The sequence below is a fragment of the Staurois parvus genome, unplaced genomic scaffold, assembly GCF_062004578.1.
Source record: "Staurois parvus isolate SC_StPar_1 unplaced genomic scaffold, SC_StPar_1.0 ptg000192l, whole genome shotgun sequence".
NCBI lineage: Eukaryota > Metazoa > Chordata > Amphibia > Anura > Ranidae > Staurois > Staurois parvus.
The window spans coordinates 1,692,912-1,711,334 of NW_028317988.1; the positions used below are offsets into that span (position 1 = coordinate 1,692,912).

An 18,423-nucleotide genomic window follows, 5' to 3' on the forward strand; every position below is an offset into this window, starting at 1 on the left:
ATAATTTGCAAAGAAAATTCTTTCCAAATCAGCCAATGTGATTGTCTGGATTTTTTTTCTAATTTTGTCTCTCATAGTTGAGGTCTACCTATGATGCCAATTACAGGCCTCTCTCATCTTTTTAAGTGGGAGAACTTGCACAATTGGTGGCTGACTAAATACTTTTTTGCCCCACTGTACTTGTAGAAGAAACAATAAAAACAATGTAAATACTTCTGGCATGAATGCTTACAATCTGTACCTTTGAACAGTATAACAGATAACAAATGGGCCTCAAAGCCTAACTATACAGTAAGAAATTGTGATTATCACGGACGTGGTTTGATTACATATGATATAATCTTCATCAGGGGGAGCACATAAAAAGGTACCTGTAATGTAGAAAAAGCATGCATAGCAAAAGTACTCATGCAACTTGTATTTCACTGTATCTTAATACATATACAACATATTCATTCAAATACAAGACTCACATATATTGCCAAAAATCAAGCAAGGTCATTAGAAAGTTGATTTGGGGACACCCACGGACCCCATGAGTCGGCACGTAACCCCTAGGGAGGCCAGAAGTAGCCGCCCAAGGCCAAGATGGTGAGGTTTGGTCCACAGCCAATACTATATGTAAAAACAAATTCATGCCAAAAGTATATCAATTGATTTTATGGTCTCTTCTACAAGTAACTTTGCATCAATAAAAATATTTTGTATAGATTTATGTTGTTATGGCTGCGTTATGCCCCGTACACACGATGAGAATATGGGACGAACGATCGGCCGTTTTTTTCACCTGCTAGTCTCACATCGAAAGGGAAAAGGTTACTAAAGATACGAAAAGTCTCCTTTGAAAGAAAAGAAATTTTAAAGTGATGTCATGTATTGCGTTGTATTTGTATTGTATTTTCAGATGACTACTGTACTGATTAAACAAAAATCGTGCAATCTGGTGTCGTACAAGAAAAAGGTTTGCGCTTGTCCCTTCGGATATTGTCATACAAATTGTCGTGATCGGCTCTCAAAAGCTGTGTACTGACGATCCGATTATTGGATGATTGGTCCTCGTATGAAGATTTTCTTATAGTGTGTACGAGGCATTAAAGTCCCATGGGAGACAATTTTCTGGTTGGGCATAATATGGGGACGAAGCAGCCCTAGACTCAGGATGATCCACTCATCTCTAACACACTAAAATATTTATCATAACAAAAAAAAAAGAAAAAAGAAGCACTGACCCAGCAAAACACCTTTTCAGGCAAGGACTAGCGTCTAGAATAGCCTATAATACATGTCAGTGACAGAGTTCAGTCCATGGTGGGGGGTGATGTAATGCAATGCCAAAAATGGCCAGCGTCAAGCTGGGTTTATGGCCCAATATAGGATTCAGCTGTTAAAGTTATTATGTATGGTTTTTTTTTTTTTGGTTTTTTTTTTTAGGGCCGAATATATCTAGTCCAGAATAACCATAGAAGTACGAACTTAAAGGTGCAGGAAAATACAAGTTATGCAATTAAAGAACGAGTGCAGTGCAAACATTTCTAAAGCGCAAGTTCTTATTCACACATACAGCTATTATTGCCACCCCTCTGAAAAGCGATCCGCAGTGGATCAAAGTTTAAAACAAGCAGTGTGACTAGAGAGAAAAGTCCAGAGTGTATTCGCTGATGTATCCCTATAAACAGGACTTCATGGCTAAACCCTGCCACATGCCATTCCACTGTTCCATGAGACTGAGGGCTCTTTCATTAATACTACAAGTCCCATGAGGCATTGCAAAATTGACGGTTACAAGCATGACTCCAAAAGACAGAGGCATGATGGGACTTGTAGTTTCGAAACAGCTGAAGGGCCGCCAGTTTGCCACCCCTGGGTTAAGGCTTAGCCTAGAAGTCAAGGAACGTTAAAAGTGAAACTGAATCAGAGAGGGGCACAGAAGAGGCATTTTTGGTTAATGAAGGCAATAGTCAGTTTCTTGGTATTTGCTCCTAGACAGATCTTTTAATTATTTAAAATGAAATAAGGCTTCTTTACGGTTTACTGTTGATTTTTACACCAAGCTGTCAAATCTAAGACTGTTGGTAAAATAGCATTCAATAAAATAGATAACATGCAACAAAAAGCCACAAGGAATTAAAAAAAAAAAAAAGATGATTATGCTATTAATAGGATTAGAATTATATTATATTGTTATCCAGGATTTATTTAGCAGTTTGCTCAGCACTTTACAATATAAAAGGGACAGTAGTTACAATAGACAACAAGAGGGTTAGGAGGGCCCTGCTCATGAGAGCTTGCCATCGAATAGAGATTATATATAACAAATTGGGAGCTGCATGCCCAGGAGTCTACAGTTACCAGCACTCTGTGCTCCAAGCATCGCTAATCATACAAATCCTAAAATAGAAGGGACGGAGCACAGATCTTGATTTTTCTGTATTTAAAGTGTTACTAAACCCAGGACCCTGCATTCACTATATAGTGAACACAATATACGCCGAGTATTCATTCAAAGTCCAGAATTTATAAAGCTTGTCTGAGCGGTCAGAAAAAAATGGGGGCGGGGAGTTGAAATTATAAACTGTAGAGCTCAGTGAAAAAAGCTCTGAGTGCTGATTGGAGGGAAGGGACACACACACACCTTCACACAGCTCACAGAACAGAGCTGAGGCTATCAATCACAGGCTGCATCCCTGAGGTCCCTCCCCTGTAACAAAATCCTCCTACATACGTTGTACCTGTTTATCTGCAGAATTCTCTTCATTACATTCATTCAAAGCCCAGAATTTATAAAGCTTGTCTGAGCTGTCAGGAAAAAAAAGGGGGCAGAGAGCTGAAATTATAAACTGTAGAGCTCAGTGAAAAGATCTCTGAATGCTGATTGGAGGGAAGGGACACACACACCTTCACACATCTCACAAAACAGAGCTGAGGCTATCAATCACAGGCTGCATCCCTGAGGTCCCTCCCCTGTAACAAAATCCTCCTACATACGTTGTACCTGTTTATCTGCAGAATTCTCTTCATTACATTCATTCAAAGCCCAGAATTTATAAAGCTTGTCTGAGATGTCAGAACAAAAGGCGGCAGAGAGCCGAAATTATACACTGTAGAGCTCAGTGAAAAGAGCTCTGAATGCTGATTGGAGGGAAGGAACACACACACCTTCACACAGCTCACAGAACAGAGCTGAGGCTATCAATCACAGGCTGCAACCCTGAGGTCCATCCCCTGTAACCTTTTTTTCTCTTGGTGTTTGGAAAACATTTCAGAAATGACTCCTGCAGATAGCAATGGAATGAGGCAGCAGACAGAAATGACACTTGGTACTCTGGATTGAGACAAGTACATACTATAGAGGGTATGTTTTGTTCAGTTTTCATGTCTGAGGTTTACAACCACTTTAAATAAAATGAATGTTATTTATAAATGTATCAAAAGCAAGCAATCAAAAAGGAGAATATTCAATGATGAAAATGTAAAAGGAATAAAAAAAATTATTCCCATGAAGAATAGCGGCATTCATAGGATATTATTTTCTATAGCTGTTTTCCATCTGCAGATCTCTAGCTATTATGTCAGTCGCTTTTTTTTACATTTCCAAGATGGTTGCCGTATATTATATCACACAGCGGGAAAAGAGAAACATGTTCCTGACTTCTTGTTTGTTGCCAAAACCCATTTTAATGTTCTACAATAAATCTGTAACAACAGTTGTGCGGTGATTTGTGGCGAGTCACAACGGAAACGCACAACAAATGTCTCGTGAAAATCGGAGCGAAAACGAGCGCGGCGCGATAGCCAGACATATATTGGCTGTGTAATGACGGCTTGTGGGTTTTACATACCCTGCTTCAATAAGCATGCCTAATTAATTTGCTCAGTTAATTTCTGCCACTTTGCTAATATCTGCAGATCCTCTGTGAGCGGAGGAAGATGTCGGTGAGTCACTGATGAGATTCACACTCCAGGGAGCCAACAAAACCAAATATGTAATGAAAAATCGGGTCTAAGATGTCGATGTCTCCGCTGTCAGTAGCCCTACTCCTGCTGTATGCGAAGCTGAACCCCAGGCACAAAAACATTAATGAAATATAATCCTTAACAGCCACAAAGGATATAAATCCAGTTTGTGTCCACCAAATGTCTTTGCAAACTCAGATATTACCTTAAACAAGTAGCAGTGACATCAATCACTGGGCTGTACATAGCCTGTGCAGAGAGCAGAGCTGTGGGAGGGGCCCAGCAGTCTCTACCCACTATAGACTGCCTGCAGAGAAACTACAGGAGGGGCAGAGACAAGACCAGCCACCCTGCACATAGAGAAAGAGCAGCAATGTCTGGTCTTTATTACATGAAGCCAAAATTTCACACTAGATTACTGCAGGTCTGGAAGAAATAAAGCACACTGAGATTCAAGTAATAACACAAATGACTGTTGTATATTGTAGTTAGACATCATTTGCTCCTCCTGGAGAATGCAGACAACACTCCATTTTCGAAGATGCACAGGGCATGGTCAGGTGTATGAACACCCAACAATCACAATCATACAAATAGCAAGTCATGTTCCTTTAAATATGTTAAGTACAACCATATACTTCTTTAAACACCTTAACCTGTGGCCCTTTGGTAAAAGATGGGCGGCCCTCGGACCTCAGCAGTTAGTGGGAACATTGATTAGGGTACCTACATGGAAGAAAAATATATATTAAATATATCTTAAAATATTCTTCCCAATTATAGTGACATATTTGAAATACTACAATTTTGGCCATATTCAAAATATTTATATATTTATATATATATATATATATATATATATATATATATATATATATATATATATATATACACACACACACACACACACACATACATACACACACATATACACACTGTATGTTCAAATTCGTTTTTATTACAAAATATCTGAAAAATTTTAAAAAATACATTTTCAAATATACTGTATGTCTTTAAAAATACATTTAATCTACATTTTTGGAATGCATTTACAAATATATGTAAAAATGACTTTTTTATATGTTAAAAAAAATCTGAAGAATATAATTTAAAAAATATGTCTTTTAAAATATATATTTCATATATTTCAGTTCAACATGCAGTGTGTATATATATATATATTTTTTTTTTTTTTTTTTTTAATTTATTATTATATTTTTTTAAATATATTTTGAGATATATTGAATACGGCCAAAATTGTAGTATTTTAAATATATGTCAATATATATTCGGGAAGATTATTTTTTAAATATATTTTCCTTCCATGTGGGTAATAGCACTGATCTCTACTAGCCTCATGTAACATGTTCCCAGTTCTGTATGTCTTCTGCAGCAAATCCCCAGCCAGAACTGTAGCTTATCCACACTCTCTGACTTTCATTTCCTAAGTTCTCTCAAGCATTACATATATTGAACATTATGTGCAGCCCTTTGATGATGTCAGGGGCCTCATTTGAGGACATCTTCAGCTCATACGTTGACAAGCACTGTTCTACACTGCATTTCAATAAATGAAACCTGGTGATCCTGCCAGTAGGAACGATGTGAAGGAACTTCTGGTTTTGTGTTGACAACACTCAAGCAGATGTTTCTTCAGTCATATGCAGGGACGGACTGACAACTCATGGGGCCCCCGGGCAATAGGGGATCATGGGGCCCCTGTGTCCTTGCCCAAACTCAAAAAAGCCTATGAAAAAGGTACCAGGGGCATCTTGTGGGGCCCCCTACTGACCCCGGGCCCTCGGGCAGTGCCTGAGTTTCCAAATGGTCAGTCCTCCCCTGGTCATATGCAATCCTTGGAGAAGATAAGCTGATCACCTGCTAGGTATGGGGAAAGCCTAGGAGGACAAGCGAAAAGCACAGAGCTAGAGGACCGAGGAGGTCGCAAGATACCCATAGCTTAAAAAAAGGCTTGGAAAAACACTAATTACATTGGTAAACATGAAAACATTGACCTACACTCACTGGCCCACTTTATTAGGTGCACCTTGCCAGTGCCAAGAAAATATCCCCCACACCATTACACCACCACCAGCCTGAATCGTTGATACAAGGCAGGATGGATCCATGCTTTCATGTTGTTTACCCCAAATTCTGACCCTACCATCTGAATGTCGCAGCAATGTCTGCTCATTCTCCTCTGACCTCCGACCTCAACAAGACATGCAAGTCCACACAACTGCAGCTCACTGGATATTCTCTCTTTTTCGGACCATTCTCTGTAAACCCTAGAGATGGCTGAGCGTGAAAATCACAGTAGATCAGCAGTTTTTTTAAATACTCAGATCAGCCCGTCTGGCACCAACAACCATGCCACGTTCAAAGTCACTTAAGTCTCCTTTCTTCCCCATTCTGATGCTCAGGTTGGACTTCAGCAAATCGTCTTCTTTTTACCTTCAGCCCTGCTGCTGGCAAGCAGGTGGGTTCACCAATCAGGTGGAAGCATTTGGGTGGCAGCGCTGCTGCCAATTTCTTCCACACAGTGCCAGCCTCTCTCCCACTGCGTGAGGTCTCCCAGGTTCTGCTTGCCCATCTGCAGGCCCAGGACCAGCTCACCGCCGTCGGCTACAGGGGAGGGAGGAGAGCAGATACATCGGCTCCCCTTCTTATCCTGACCTGGATGTGATGTTATGATGTCACTTCCGGGTCACTGTAATGTGGTCAATTTGCACTGCATTACATTCAGGGAGCACAGGGGAGACATGCAGGGTCTTTTGGACTAGAATAAAGAGAACCTGTCACGAAAAATCATCACATGGGGGACTTTGCAAAAAAGTAAAAAGGTTTTTCTTATTGTAAAAAATGAAAGTTACACCCAAGCACATACCCCCCCCCCCCAGAAAAAAATTGAGCCCACCCCCACATATGTATGCATATACAAATGTAAAAGCACACGCAGGGGTGCCTACACATGAAAGTCGACTACAATACACGTTACATATATTGCCACGCATGCCAGAATGAGAGCAATAATTCTAGTACCAGACCTCCTCCGTAACACTAAACTGATGACCTAGAAGGGGCTTTAATAGCATCACCTATAGAAAATATAGGGTACTAAAGTTCGTCATCATTTTACGAGTGCACACAAATTTAAGGTTTGACAAGTTGGATATCTATTTCTGTATATTTTACAAAAAAAAGGGTAATTTATTCCTTTTTGGGCCCTAAAATTAACTTACTTGCATGATATTACCGCAAAATTTCTGTAAAAAATACAACATAAAAAATTGGAACTACCACCATTTTATTCTCTAGGGTCTCTGCTTTCAGCAAATATATAATGTTTGGGGGTTTTATGTAATCCTCAAGCCTAAAATGATTTTTTAAACTTGTGCAAAAAAATGCAAAAACAGCTCTGGCATTGAAAGGGACAAAGGATAAGCCGGACACTCTCCTTCTCTGACGAGCAGCCAATCAGTGCTCAATACACTGCACGGTCTCTCCTCTCCCTGCTAGTCCCCGGGTGCGGTACTGGACAGGCAGGGAGGGGAGGAGGAGATAAACAGCACAATATTAAAAATATTACACATTGAAGTTGCCATAAAGCCCTTTTGTTTTTAAAAGCCTCAGACATTCCTAAAAGCACCCAAGACTTAAATACGGTTTTGATTAAAAAAAAATATCAGGACAAGTAGATTTAGTCCCTGGATAAGTAGTTTTTTCAAAAATTTCCACACCCCTGGGACCCCTGATACTAATTACTACATCCACAATTGAAGTACATTTAGTATGGTGGTCAATAAAAGGAATACTCCTTACACTGGTGGTCAACAGCAGGAATGGCCCCATTACAGATCGCTCAAACAAATATTGGGGTCAGTGGTAAGATATCTGAAACCTTGTTTGAGAAAGGTTAGCCTGGATGAAAGTCAGGTCTGATAATTTGATGAGTGGTTGTCCAAAGAAAAGATGGTGGTGGTCTGAAAAGTTGGAGTACAATGACTACAGTGAAGGTCACCATATATGAAATGATTTGTGGACTTTTATTGATGCTACATTTGGACATTTGTGTGCTTTAGTTCAGTTTTATAAACTGTTTTACATTTTATTAACAATATAGCTTAGGGGTTGATTTACTAAAACTGCATGGTGCAAAATCTGGTGTAACTCTGCATAGAAACCAATCAGCTTCCAGGTTTTATTATCAAAGCTTAATTAAACAAGCTGAAGCTAGAAGCCGATTGGCTGCCATGCAGAGCTGCACCAGATTTTGCACTCTCCAGTTTTAGTAAATTGACCCCTATGTGTTTCTGGAGTGCAGTAGGCACTGTTCAAAGAAAGTGTTACGGTTGAGAGTATGATTACTTATTAGTGTGCAAGTCATTTACTTTTAATAGTCGGCTTGGCATTGTCAGCCTGCAGAAGGAAGTGCTCTTAATGGGAGAATTTCCAAGCATGAATAGATTCACAAAAAACAAAAAAAAAAAAAAAAAAAAAACAATTTGCTGAACTAAACTGTATACAGTGAGGAATGACACCAAACATAATGAACAATATATTAAAGTGTTACAAAACCCAGGACCCTACATTCACTATATCTGGTCTCCCCGGACCCTGCATTCACTATATCTGGCCTCCCCGGACCCTGCATTCACTATATCCGGCCTCCCCGGACCCTGCATTCACTATATCCGGCCTCCCCGGACCCTGCATTCACTATATCCGGCCTCCCAGGACCCTGCATTCACTATATCCGGCCTCCCAGGACCCTGCATTCACTATATCCGGCCTCCCAGGACCCTGCATTCACTATATCTGGTCTCCCACAGTACACAGAACATGGACATGCAATTATTTTAGTAAATATAAACTGCTAAATACCTTTACTCATCGGCATTTAGAGCAGTCTTGTGACTTCTACCAGTGTCCAGCAGAGCACTAGTTAAAGCATGTAGGAGGTATTTCATTCTCCCCTAAGAGACTGCATAACCCCTGACCCTCTGTCTGGACAGTGCTGATTGGCTCTGTGCCGATTACATGCCCGCGCTGAAAAAAAAAAAACTCAAGCAATACACACCAGACTGAGCATGAGCAGCGTGCCCCCAAGGCTCTGTTCTATCAGCAGATGGATTGGGGACAGTAGAAGGGGATGATCAGAGAAGACAGCATCAAACATCCTGTTTACATAATGCAGAGGATTAACCCCTTAGGTTCCACAGTGAGTATAACAAGCATGCTTTACTGCATATACAGACTGATTTTACTATGGTGGGTTTAGTGACACTTTAAGGCCCCTTTCACATGGGTGGATTCCACCAAGCAGATTCCCCTGCTCAGAGAAGGATCTGTCCACTGATGCCCGCTGAGCAGGTGGATGGAAGGTCCACATGTGCTCTGCTTGTGCAGAGCGAACACAGACACAGCCCGCTGTTCTTCATGGGGGGGTTGAATGTAAAACGGACCGCCTGTCCAATTACAGCTGACTTTCATCCAATCCAACCCGCTATGGGGATGGGGAACGGATCCCCCATCGATCTGTTTTCAGAGGATTGAATGCAGGCTTTTGTAAATGGACACGTCTGTTTCATCCGCCTCCCCATAGAGAACAATGGATGGTCCGATCGGGTCCACCTGAAAAAATGGACAGGCGGTCCAATCGAGGGCCTGAAAGGGGGCCTTAGGTGTTTACATGAACTTTAAGAAAAAATTTTTAAAAAGCAATCCTTGAAAAAAATGAAATCCATGCTTGTCCCACCACCATTGTCACCAGGCCTTGCTCTCTGGAGAAGCCAAGCTTGCCAACGTACTTGTATCGGTGAGCACTGTGGTTCCATCCATCTGCCCCTACCAGTACTAGTGTGCCCTGTAGTAACATGATGGTGGGCAGGAGGAACCACAGAGCACAGAGGAGGACCAGGCATCTGACACTCTCAGAAGTGTGTAGACGTCGGAAATTCCCCCAGCAAGCTTAGCTGTGAAAGGGAGCGGTGCGCGCAGCGGACTGGTATTTGTTTTTTTTGTAAGGAGGTTTGTTTTTGTTTTATTTTATAATCTAGTGAATACTTGGTGCCCAACCAGCAGCCCTTTGGAACTTACTGTGTAGCTGACTATTCTTACTATTTTCTGTGCTTTCCATCTCTTCCTTTGTTTTGTTGTTTCCTCTGATCTTCTAGAAGGCTAAGTTCACACCTATGCAGTTTACATTTGATCCAGTTCTGCAGTGCGTTTTTGCACATGCGTTTGACGCATTTTTGAAGCTTTTGCGGGGGTTTTTTTTTTTTATTGTTGCTAGGCAGATTAAAAATGTGATATGCATTTCCGGGTAAGGGGTGCGCGCTAACTGTGCCGCTAATTGCAGCCTCATCTGTCAGTTACCAGGTCCGGGTCGGTGACTACTTGCTGGCACCTGGTGATCGAGGAGCATTACCGACGGAGGGAGAGAACTGTAAGTAAACAATACAGATCTCTCCCCGGTCGGCTCCTGCACACTGCTATGTATGGCTTTGCATAGCGGAGCCATACAAAGCAGTGTGCGTACAGTGAAGCAAACACACACAGCACACAGTAAAACAGCACACAGTTAACCCTTTGATCACTCCACATGGGATGTCAGTGACACCAAGTCAGTTCCCTCCAGTGTCAGAATGCCTGCTGCAGTCCCGCTATAAGTCGCTGATCACTGCCATTACTAGTAAAAATAAAAAATTCCAGTATCTATACCGCCATTTGTAAACGCTATAACGTTCACGTAAACCAGTGTTTCTCAACTCAAGTCCTCATGGACCCCCAACAGGTCATGTTTTCAGGATTTCCCTCAGATGAAACAGCTGTGGTAATTACTAAGGCAGTGAAACTGATCAAATCACCTGTGCAAAATAATGGAAATCCTGAAAACATGACCTGTTGGGGGTCCATGAGGACTGGAGTTGAGAAACACTGACGTAAACCAATCAATTTACACGTATTGGGATTTTTTAGCAACGACATGTCGCAGAATACATTTTGGCCTAAATTTGACAATTTGAATATGAATTTTTTTTACTGGAAATGTTTAATAGCAAAAAGGCAAAAATTGTTTTTTTCAAAATTGTCGGACTTATTTTTTTATAGTGCAAAAAATAAAAAAAAAAATGCACAGGCGATCAAATACCACCGAAAGAAGGCTCTATTCGTGGGGAAAAAAAAAAAGGACGTAAATTGAATTCGGGTGCAGCATTGCATGACTGTGCAATTGTCAGTAAAAATAATGCAGCACTGCAACGCAGAAAATGGCCTGGTCAGGAAGGGGGGGGGGGGGGGGAATCCTCAGGAGTACAAGTGGTTAAAAAAGTCCCTGACCTTTTCCAAAAAACACTCCGGGTAAAAACACAGAGATGTGAACGTGTCCCATAGGAAATCATGTTAAATGGACTGTAGTGTGTTTCTACAAAACGCTTAGGTGTGAAACTAGACTAAAGGATGCACAAGTAAATTTTCAGTGCGCTAATAGGAGCGCAAATGTGGAAAGAGTGACTTGTAAAGGGGCCGTAATCACTGTGATCTCTAGCAGTCTCATGTCACACATCCCCAGTCTAGGGGAAAGCATATTCCAAGCCTCCAATATTCCTCCCTGACCCCCTCCTGATGTACAGCTTTCTGTAACACTATATTCACTGAAAACTATGTGCAGCCCTTTGGCGATGTCAGGGGCCACACTTGAGACCCTCCGTATAAAGTATGGTGACGGCCCCCGGGTTAGACAGAAAACAAATGGCAAAGTGCTGAGTGCTAGTTAGTCATGTTTTGTAATGTTGAAGGCATTTCACAACTTATTGAAGTGGCTTCCTCAGAACTTTTCAAGTGGTGAAACTTCTTCAACATTACAACACAAGAGGGAGGCGAGCCTTCACACCAACCATCGGGAAAGTGCAGATTCTCACATAACTTCAACTGCCAATCTAGCATCGTCGGCATCGACTGATTCACTGAACATATGACATTCACTGGATTTTTCATATGCACAGCCCATTTTTATTTCCAAATAAAATACTTGTTTTCACCCTTCGATGTATCTCAGTCCTGCTGATCTCCCTGTCCACATGCCCTCCAGTGATGACGCATGGCATTCCATCAATGCAGGCTTCCCACTGGTGACAACTGTGGACCAGGCCTGCTTAACCACATGCTTACCGGACACTTTCACCCCCATATCCAGTCCAGGCCAAATGGTAGCTTCAGCACTGTCACACTTTGAATGACAATTGCGCTTTCATGCAACACTGTAGCCATATGAACTTTTTAGCATTTTTTGAGACAGATAGAGATTTCTTTTTGTGGTATTCGATCACCACTGGGGTTTTATTTTCTTTTTCCTAAACAAAAAAAAGATTGAAAATTTAAAAAAAAAAAAGTTTTTGTTATAAAATTTTGCAAATAAGTAATTTTGCTCCTTCACTGATGTGTTCTGTTGAATCTGCACTGATAGGTTGCACTAATGGGCACTGATGAGGAGGCATTGATGAGGCTGCACTGACATGCAGCACTATTATGTAACAATGATAGGCACTAAAGATAGGCAGCACTGATGGGCACTGATGAGGCTGCACTGATAGGCACTAATGATAGGCAGCACTGATGAGCACTGATAGGCACTAATGATAGGCAGCACTGATGAGCACTGATAGGCAGCACTGATGGGCACTGATGAGGCTGCACTGATAGGCACTAATGATAGGCAGCACTGATAGGCACTAATGATAGGCAGCACTGATGAGCACTGATAGGCAGCACTGATGAGCACTGATAGGCAGCACTGATGAGCACTGATAGGAACTAATGATAGTCAGCACTGATGAGCACTGATAGGCACTAATGATAGACAGCACTGATAGGCACTAATGATAGTCAGCACTGATGAGCATTGATAGTTACTAATGATAGGCAGCACTGATGAGCACTGATGAGGCTGCACTGATAGGCACTAATGATAGGCAGCACTGATGAGCACTGATAGGCACTAATGATAGGCAGCACTGATGAGCATCGATAGTTACTAATGATAGGCAGCACTGATGAGGATGCACTAATATGCAGCACTGATGGGCACTGATGAGGCTGCACTGATAGGCACTAATGATAGGCAGCACTGATGAGCACTGATAGGCACTAATGATAGTCAGCACTGATGAGCATTGATAGTTACTAATGATAGGCAGCACTGATGAGCATTGATAGTTACTAATGATAGGCAGCACTGATGAGGATGCACTAATATGCAGCACTGATGGGCACTGATATGCGCCACAGATAGGGACCAGAGATAATCAGGGCCCTGATTATCAGTGTAGATGTTCCCGTGAAAATTGCCATTTACCAGCTCTCTTTTCGTGTTGTCACAGCACGTGAGGATTAGACTGCCTATAACCAGCAAGACTATTTACACTGTGATCAGCTGTGATTGGACACACAGTAATGGGCCACTTTGATTGGCCCTTTTCTGCTTTTTGTGATCAGCTGTGTCCGAAGGACCCAGTTATCACAGAGCACTCCCGATGCACGCCTCAGGGGCACGCAGGGCAGTGGGGTTCTGAGAGGACATCAACAGACGCTCTCCCAGAACCAGCGGACCGCACTGCAGCCATTTTTTTGTCTATAGACTGGTTGGAAAGTGGTTAAAGGGTAACTCCACTTTTGTAGGAAAAAAATTAGAAAATAAATAAATAATATAGCATATACAATTGTGACACAAGTCATATTGTAACTGAATGTTATTAAAAAATTACCTTTCCTTTTCATTCTGCATTTCTGACATTTTCTGTACACTGCAATGCAATATGGCAGCCTGGAAGCGTTCTGTACACAGATGGTGTACTGAACACCCTACCCCCCCAGAAATATTTACTGCTTGTGTGATTGGCTCATTGATTTTCCCAGAAGTCTGCACTAAGATACAAGTCCAATTTTTGGCATCCCCTGCAATACAAATGTCCTTTTTAGTGAGAAACTCTCAAAGGGAAATCACATCTAAAAGGGGATGCAGACCCTGCCACTTCCCTCATTAGAGCCCTGCAGGTGCAGCAGTTGACAGATAATTAAAAAAGACACTCCCATACAGATTCACTCAGCACATGGACACAGACAAACAAACCGCTATTTCTTCAGAATAACAGAAGGAGGATCAGGACTGCTCCAACAATACCATTCACAGAGCAGATAAGTATAACCCTCTTTGTTATTTTAAAAAATTGACTTTACAACCAATGTAATGCTGGGTGAAACTGCCACTTTGTACTCTCCACTGGAAGTGCAGTGTGACAACACAAGATCAACATTGTACACAGGTACACAGCGTTGTCACCATTCAGCCAGGAAGTGCTAACAAAAAATATTTAAAGTAGACCAACTAATACAAAAGCGTTTTTGCTTCTGGCCCCTCCCTCCACCCTTCTAACACAACTGGATACTCTTTCTAGATTTTTAGAATGGTTTCTGACTTTTTTAGTGCAGCCCAGCACTGCTTTCCTGTGAACATCACACTGAGTCCTGGGATGTTCACATTACACATCCCAGGAGGCAGAGGGCGAATGCACACATGGTTTACTGAATGCGGGCAGATGCACTTTGGCTTCTTATAAATAAGTGGCAGTGCCTACCGCTGAAAAGCAATCCTCAGTGGATCAGTTTTCAGAGGGTGGCAGCGAAGTGGTTTGAACAGGTGTTTGGGAGCTACTAATGCTGCCTCCTAAAGCCAGTTTTATATTTTGTCACTTTTTAATTGCCGAAAGGCAATTATACATTGTGGGACTGTGCCACAACTGTGAGCCAAGCAATTGGTTTGCAGTAGAGGTGCAGCCCCATTGGTGCCACCTGCCAACTTTGCAGCCCGAGTTAAAAATGCTGCAACCCCCAATCAAAGCACCACAGCCATTGCAAGTGTACAGCCTTATCAGGCTGTAGTGTTGGGATTCGGTGGGTGGCTGCATGTTTTTACCGCCCCCAGCCTCTTGTGTGAAAGAGCCCCTTGGGAGCCAGCAAAGATCTGCACCACATCTGCACATGCATGTAGATTCCACAGGTATCAGAAAATAAGCAATGCATGCGCATGCATGGGAGCCCCCACACCTCATATATGCACAGATGTGCTGCAAGTATCTGCTGGGTCCCAAAGACCTGGCAGAGACTTTTGGCACATCTGCGCACATGCAGGATATTCAAAGATGGCGACACAGGAGAAGACAGATTGTAGGACCCTTGAGGGTTAGGGACTGATGTGAATATATATAGCGCTGCGTAAATTGACAGCAGTATACAAGTACCTTGTAATCAAATAATAAATAAGAGCCACGGAACGAAAATATCAGGGGGTCAGAAGTTCCTCAGTAACAAAAGCTGGAGATTTAAAAACATCAAAAATAATACTGGAAATAACAGGTTATTATTTATTTCAGGTACTTATATAGCGCCGACAATTTACGCAGTGCTTTACATATATATTGTACATTCACATCAGTCCCTAACCCTCAAGGAGCTAAGGTCCCTATCTAATCTAAGGTCCCTAACTCACATTTATACATACACATACTAGGGACAATTTAGACAGGAGCCAATTAACCTGCCAGCATGTCTTTGGAGCGTAGGAGGAAACTGGAGTACCTGGAGGAAACCCACACAGGCACAGGGAGAACATGCAAACTCCAGACAGGTGGTGCTGTGGCTGGGATTTGAACCGACGACCCTAATACTGCCTGGCGGAAGTGCTAACCATTTAGCCACTGTGCTGCTGAATCTTACAGGAGATTTTAGGGTCCATTGATCAATACATACAGTGCATGTTACAATAGTGTGTTGCAATATAAGTAGACCATGCCCTACGTTTTTTTCATTGCAACGTGCATAAGAGCAAGAGTCAAAACAGCCAGTTGAAGTTTCCTTTACCAATAAAGCTTAGTGAAGTTATACAAAAAAAATATAAAAAAAAAATTGTGGCGCATTTTAAGCACAACGCAGCATGTGAATGCATGTCAACGCACTTAGCGCGCACACTGTGAACGGATCCTTACATTGCAGGTACTGTAAAGCCAACAGTGTCGATGAACAGATTGTACAACAAGAGATGTTTTGTGTTGGTGGGATATGGATCCCGGAGGTCAGCATGGCACTGCCACCTCTGCCATCACAGCAGCACAATGCAGATTTCAGAGACACGTACCGGGAAACGTGATGCACGTGTGTCATCGGACAGACAATGAGGATCAGCCCCTTGCCGACTCGCAGGAAACCCGATCTGCCCCATCTATACGTGTAATGCATCTCCTATGCTGCGGGAGGATTCCGTTACACCAGATCCTGTTTCACAGCTGCAATGGATTAGCACTGATGCTGAGTGAATGAGAAGACTACAATACAGCGGCAATGTGACAGAATACCAGGCTCCTCGTACTACACACACCAAGCCTGCCAGCTGCAGCTCTCATAATGCCAGCTGAAGCATCTGCATGTTACCACCCCCACAAAAAAACATTTATGATTGGCCAAGCACAGCTAAAATCCGGCATGATAAGGAGGTGTCTATCAAACTGACAGATGTCACCAGATATACACAAATCATATCACAATCTTCTGACAGATCTGCAGTTCTACCCATAGATAAGCAAACCATGATTTGTGGATGGAACAGATTTGCGCAGTAGTCTGATCTACGTTGGATCGTACAATCCTGGGTGCAAGATGAGCGCGCCGTCAACCGCTGTTCACTTGTTAATTGATGAGCAATCCATCATTCAGCAAACCTATCCATAGGCAAGTACAAAGTTCCGGCATACAGACATTCATGGGTGCCAGCAGACTGGCGACTTATTTACTTTTTCTCATTTTGGTGGTCATACACATAGCAATCTGAACAAGGAATCACACAATATGATTCAACTATGAGATATCGAAAACACAGGTACTGCACAGGGGTGGACTGACCATTTCGAAACTCGGCACTGCCCGAGGGCCCGGGGTCAGCAGGGGGCCCCATGAGATGCCCCTGGTACCTTTTTCATAGGCTTTTTTGAGTTTGGGCAAGGACACAGGGGCCCCATGATCCCCTATTGCCCGGGGGCCCCATGAGTTGTCAGTCCGCCCCTGGTACTGCATCATCAGTCCATGTAAACCCAACATTTCACATTCCTGATAGGTGGCTACTGTACCTATGTACTTGTGTTAAAAAGTATCCTGTCCTCTTTGTATTGCTTCCTTTGTGTGAAGTCCCTGGTGATCCTGCCAGTCCCTCTGCTTTTCTATTAAAACTGACCACACTAGACATGGGAGCACAGCGTGGTCAGTTATCTAGCTGTGCTGGGAACTCAGCCTGCTCTCCTCCAATGATCACACTTGTTCTTACATGCCCTCCCTGTCACAGCCATTCACTGGGAAGACCAGGGTGCTGCTGCTTCTCCTCTCTCTATGCAGCGGTGAACAGAGGGTATATGATCACAAAAGGAGAAAAAAGGTGTTTATAATGTTTTTATATCTATACACAAATGTTTTGCTTTCATTTCTATTTTAACCTGAATGGGTTGTTTTACAAGGTGAGGTTCACATATATTTCACCCGCCTCCTGCCCACCGTATTGGGAAATGACGGACAGGCGGAAGGTCTCTTGTTCTGGGAGGACATCATATGACGTCCTTGGACTCTAGCTGCACATGTGAGCCCCCGGGGGCACGCGGCACCGTGATCGGCAGATCATCAATCACGGTAAAGAGCCGATGACGTAGGCTCTTTACCACGTGATCAGCTGTGTCCAATCACAGCTGATTACATGTAAATGGTTTTCGGCAGTCATCTCCTCACGATGCAGTGGGAGAGGAGAGTCAATATGCAGCAATCCTCAGTTCCCTGATTATCAGTGCAGCCCCATCAGTGCTGCCTTTCAGTGTCCATCAGTAATGCCTCTCAGTGTCCATCAATGCTGCCTTTCAGTGCCCATCAGTAATGCCTCTCAGTGTCCATCAATGCTGCCTATCAGTGCTGCCTTTCAGTGCCCATCAGTAACGCCTCTCAGTGTCCATCAATGCTGCCTATCAGTGCCCATCAGTGACGCCTATCAGTGCAATCTATCAGCACACATCAATGCAGCCCATCAGTGCCATCTATCAGGTGCCAATCAGTACTGCCCAGGGGCGGACTGACCATTTGGAAACTCGGGCCCCTGGTACCTTTTTCATAGGCTTTTTTGAGTTTGGGCAAGGACACAGGGGCTCCATGAGTTGTCAGTCCGCCCCTGGTACTGCCTATCAATGCTCATCATTGCTGCCTATCAGAACCCATCAGTGCTGCCTATCAATGCCTTCACATCAGTGCCGCCCATCAGTGCACATCAGTGAAGGAAACAAATTACTTATGTACAAAAATTTATAACAGAAACTAAGAAAAACTTTTTTTTCCAAAATTTTTAGCCTTTTTTCGTTTGTTTAGCATAAAATAAAGAAAACCTGTGGT

The 18,423-nt window shown here is 42.7% G+C and overlaps 1 protein-coding gene across 2 annotated transcripts in view; it reads right to left on the reverse strand.

The window, feature by feature from the left end:
* The window catches only part of VASH2 (vasohibin 2), a 146,570-nt gene that overhangs the window by 125,549 nt on the left and 2,598 nt on the right, over positions 1-18,423 (reverse strand). The window contains exon 1 of one of the 2 annotated variants that reach the window (XM_089677782.1): positions 4,160-4,180. The exons of the other annotated variant lie outside the window; for it this stretch is intronic. The gene's annotated coding sequence lies outside the window, so the exon portion shown is untranslated. Of the gene's footprint in view, positions 1-4,159; positions 4,181-18,423 lie in introns of those variants that run through there. 2 annotated transcript variants of the gene reach the window in all.